Below are 5,784 nucleotides of genomic sequence, written 5' to 3' on the forward strand. Positions count from 1 at the left end.
TTGTGGTCTGACGAGAACATCTCACCTTAGCTGGCTGGATCCACATACGAACTTTTGTTTGTGATCTGGTGAGAACATCTCGCCTTAGCTGGCTGGATCCACATACGAACTTTTTATTGTGGTCTGATGAGAACATCTCGCCTTGTCTGGCTGGATCCACATACGAACTTTTATTTAGGGTTTGATGAGACGATCTCGCCTTAGATGGCCGTATCCACATATGAACTTTTGTTTGTGGTCTGACGAGAACATCTCGCTTTAGCTGGCTGGATCCAAATACGAACTTTTTATTGTGGTCTGATGAGAACATCTCGCCTTGGCTGGCTGGATCCACATACGAACTTTTTATTGTGGTCTGATGAGAACATCTCGCCTTGGCTAGCTGGATCCACATAAGAACTTTTGTGTGGGGTTTGATGAGACCATCTCGCCTTAGATGGCCGTATCCACATATGAACTTTTGTTTGTGGTCTGACGAGAACATCTCGCCTTAGCTGGCTGTATCCACATACGAACTTTTTATTGTGGTCTGATGAGAACATCTCGCCTTGGCTGGCTGGATCCACATACGAACTTTTGTTTGTGATCTGGTGAGAACATTTCGCCTTAGCTGGCTGGATCCACATACGAACTTTTTATTCTGGTCTGATGAGAACATCTCGCCTTGGCTGGCTGTATCCACATACGAACTTTTGTTTGTGATCCGGTGAGAACATTTCGCCTTAGCTGGCTGGATCCACATACGAACTTTTTATTGTGGTCTGATGAGAACATCTCGCCTTGGCTGGCTGGATCCACATAAGAACTTTTGTGTGGGGTTTGATGAGACCATCTCGCCTTAGATAGCCGTATGAACATATGAACTTTTGTTTGTGGTCTGACGAGAACATCTCGCCTTAGCTGGGCGGATCCACATATGACCATTTTTTTGTGGATTGACGAGAACATTAATGGAGTTCGCCCTAGCGTGCCGGATCCACATAGGGTTTTTTGTGTATGGACTGATGAGACCTACGATGGATCTCGCCTTAGTCGATCGGATCTAGATACAATGTTTAACCTTTGTTTTTTAAACGCATATTTTCGCTAATCAGCCGTCTAGACTTTGTTTGAGTTTACACGACCCTGGAACGACCACGAAGGTCATCGGGTCACATGACTTTGGTGCATATATGCACGTAAAAATTTCCGTTCTTTCGATTGGCGGTATCAAAATTACGGGTTTCCATTTTAAAAATAAAAGTTGACCTTAAAATAACCTTGAAGGTCAACGCCAAGGTCAGCTTTAAATTCACCATTAAGATCCTCACCCAAAACCCTGAAACTTTTATCTGGAGTATTTTTCTCGAAAACGCATATTTTCGTTGATAGGGGGGTGGGGTCCAATACTTTTTGATGACCCTGTATATTCAATCAATCTCTCAACGGATTTTCATTCGTCTTTTACTTATTTGCGAGGATACCGAAAATGTCGTTTGTTTTTACGTATTTCTAACGGCTTAGGAGATCATTCTAGAAAGTTACAATTTCAACTTTTTAAAGAAAACTTTTAAGGGTAATAAATGTGGTAACTGCCTTTCAGACATTTTGTTTTTTATCTGGATTGAAACATCGGATACTGTTTTCTAAATTAGCTATGATATTGTTAACTATAATTTACATTTTCACTATAATTCACATAATGAATTATCCAAAGTATTGTCCTAATGAAAGCACTCATTGACGGGGCTATAAAACCCAGTGACTTTAATTTGAGAAAAAACAATTTAAATTTAATTAAAGAAACTTTATAATTGAAAAATTACCCCTTATCGTTAATAATTACCATTATAAAGGAACATATGCATGCCATCTACAATAGCATGGGTAAAAACAATTTTTAAAAAAGTAGTTAAAGGAACATAGTATATTTGACATTACAGGGTTTTTCCCATATATACCAGGTTTATCTGAAAGACTTAGAGAATTGCTCAATAAACATAAAATCACGTCTTACTTCCTAAATAATCATAATTTAGGAAACACCTTTCAGAAGAAAGAAGACTCTGAATTAAAAGAGAATTTATCAAACGTAGTTTATTTAATAAAATGCAAACAATACAGTAAGATATACACCGGTAAAACTGCCAGGAGATTAAAAAGTAGAATCACAGAGCACAAAAGAGATTGCCGGTTAGGAAACCAAAATACAGGTCTATCAAAACATGCAGGGATTCATTATCATTTTTTTTTATTTCACTTTTGACAATATAAAAATTGTATATAAAGAAAAAAACACACACAAAAGGAAAATCTTAGAATCAATTTTCATTTTAAAATATTTTAAAAATTGTATAAATTTACAAACTGAAATTTTAAGTAATGATTTCTGAATTAAAATTTTTTATCTCCTGTTTATTCGGCGTTATAGGTAAATCTGTATGTAAACATTTTACATTCGTTTAATTCATAATATTTCAGTATCATGCCGTACCTCGAGGTCGTCAGACCATGGTTTATCCGCTAAATCACTTCTCTCAAAAGAGATTGTACTATATTAAAAAAAATTCTTCCAATGTGACTAACGTATGCATTATTAATTTTATTTTGACCTTAGTGGTTAAAAAGTGTTTTTTAAAAGAAAACAGTGCTTTTTAAATAAGACTTTTTCTGAATGAGAAGTAAGTCGTGGAAATGAAGGTCGAATGAACAAACGAATAATTTTAAGTTGAGACGTTTCGGTCACTGTTTTGGACCATCATCAGACAGAAAAACATTTATTTAGTCTGTAAAAAGTTACAATTAATAAAGAAATTTGTTAAGAAAAAATTAAAATATAGTTTTGCATGGAAGGAGAAGGGTTGTCTTAAAAGTGAGGCCCTTAATTTCAGAACGTATAAAGAACAAATTAATAATAACGAAAATACAATGAATAATAACGTTATAGCTCAAACAGAAAAAACAGAAGGTCAACAAGGAAAACACATAATAAAAATAGAGAACATACCTTCTAATAAAATTAAAAAGATAGGTTGAAGTAAAATCCGAAAACCTATGTAGGTGAGACAGGAAGACCTATAGAAACCCGTGGTCGTGAGCACAAATACTCTATTTTACATCCAGATAAAGTAGCTCACACGGCGCTTACAAAACATTATATTGACACTGGTCATAAGTTCGATTTGGATAACTTTAAAATTCTATCATTGGAGAACAATAAAGCCCGTAGAAAAATAGTTGAAAACTTCTGATATATTTCTTAAAGTTCCTCTCTATGTTACCGACCAGTTAATCATTGTTTGTTTTCTTGCTTAAATCCTCGTAATTTCTCCTCAGTTAGTTAGTCTTTCGCATGTTACTTTCTTAATAGGATGTCGGGTTTCTGCCCTTATTCATTTTATATTCCTATTTTTATTTTCTCGTTCGTCGTTTAATATTCTTATTTTTTTTAACATTTTTTTTGTGAACTATGTTTCTCCGTTTTTCGGATTTTACTTCAACCTATCTTTTCAATTTAATTACAAAGTATGTTCTGTATTTTTATTATGTGTTTTCTTTGTTGACCTTCTTTTTTTTCTGTTTCAGCTATAACGTTATTATTCATTGTATTTTCTTTATTATTAATTTGTTCTTCACACGTTCTAAAATTGAGGGCCTCACTTTATGAGACAAACTTTCTCCTTCCATGCAAAACTATATTTTAATTTTTTCTTAAGAAATTTCGTTATTAATTGTAACTTTTTATAGACTAAATAAATGTTTTTCTGACTGATGAGGGTCCAAAACAGTGACCAAAACGTCTTAACTTAAAATTATTCGTTTGTTTATTTGACCTTCATTTCCACGACTTGCTTCTCGTTGAAATATATTTGTACTTTTAAAAAGTAACATATGTAATTGCACATCTCTCCATAACAACAAACACATTACTCAGGATTTCATTGCGCATACTGTTCGTTATACTTAGGGTACCTTTTAACGAAGGCCTATTTTGAATTAATCGTGGAATTAATATTTTTCATAGGATTCATTTCTGCTTAATCAGATGCGATGAAAATCAAATCAATCCTTTCTTCGACCGTCAATATAAATATGCATATGTTCGTCGTCTGTCCATAACTATTATAAAGTTGTTTTTCTTTTCCATAAGGATGTAATCTTATAATTAAAAAACCTCTTAAATAATGAGGTTTTCGTCTTCTTATATATTTTAAAAAACATTATTTTTTCACTTGTTACCAAAATGTATCGTTTTTTTCGTTTTCACTTCAAACAAAATACAAATGCAGATTCATTTCTAGCTGCTTTGTTGATTAATGGCAAATTTGATTGGTTGAGAACCGTGAAACGAACTCGATGTTTCAAATTAATTCATCAGTTTATTCAAATTCGACCTCCGTAAAAGGTACCCTTACTTTATAAAGTTGAAAATATACTTAGGGTATTTTCTTGAAATAAAGAAAGAAATTCATTTGTTACTTTAAGCGCGCGCATTTTAAATGATAAAAATATTCAAATGTTATATTTATAATAAATAATGATTGTAAAATGCTTCAAAAGTGATTTATTAATCCTAAAATAGAATTTTTGAGAGACAGACGAAAAAATATTGTGATTTTATGGCAAAAAACGTTTTTTATTTTGAGTATAAAAAAAAAATAAAAAATTTTCAATTTATTTTTAGTAACTGTATTGACTTTATTTTAAGTCAAATTGTTGTGAATGAAAACAATCAAAATTAGAAACTCGACAGAGACAAGATTAATCATTATGCTAAAAAAAATTATTTCTTTTTCTGAACTCGGAATTCATAGCGTCTTTTTAATTAAAATCGAATTAAATTTTTATCTGTCACTTCAAAATCTTATTTTAAGATTAAGAAATTACTTTTAATGCATTTTATAATCATTATTTATCATGAATATCACATTTGAATATCGACAATATTCAAAATCAGCGCGCCAACAGTAACCAATTGTATTGCCGGCGCGACGCAAACGCAGTTAAAAAAGTTGCCAAGATTGTGAGCACTGACATGAATAAGCCTTTATATTTATAAGTTTGCTACATAACCTGCAAATGATATTTACCAAGTCATTGCATCTACTTTAATTACGTTATTATTTTATAATTTAATTATCTTCATCAATTTATGTCCACCAGAGTTCGATTACTGGTGTGATTTAAGGTTAATACTAGCAGTCTTGCGCGCGCCACGGCGCGCGCCTATTTATCTTTTTATGAAAAAGAATAAATGAAAAGCCTATCTTTTCTATGTTATACATATTTAATGAATGTTACAAAATATTAGCATAAAACAATACAAGACATCAAGGGATGAGTTCTGTATCTGAAACTGTAATTAATCTTTTATAATAGCATTTTTCACGTTGATGATAATCATATTCTTTAAATAATGAACTTTGCATTTTTACATCACAATTTTGATAAATCAATTTAGTAAAACTTTTGAACGCGCATTGTAATAATCAACAATGACCTTATATGTTGAAAAACACATGTAATAAGCTTGTTGCCACTTGGTAAACTCTTCCCTGAAAATCTTGGTTAAGTCTCCCCAACATTATTTCATGCGTTCAATGTCATAACAATTCAACTCTGGTTAAAAATTTAAATATTTTCTTGAAAATCTTTTCATAAAAAATTCATTGAGAATTCTTTTTTAATGCAACTCTTTTTGGGTAAAGATTAATCTTTTTTGTTTGAAAATTTGGCCATTCAGTTTAAAATTTATATTTGTAGGTTGAAAATTTAACTATTTGGTTAAAAGTTAAACTATTCGGT

This window comes from Belonocnema kinseyi, chromosome 9, assembly GCF_010883055.1.
Source record: "Belonocnema kinseyi isolate 2016_QV_RU_SX_M_011 chromosome 9, B_treatae_v1, whole genome shotgun sequence".
Classification (NCBI taxonomy): Eukaryota; Metazoa; Arthropoda; class Insecta; order Hymenoptera; family Cynipidae; genus Belonocnema; species Belonocnema kinseyi.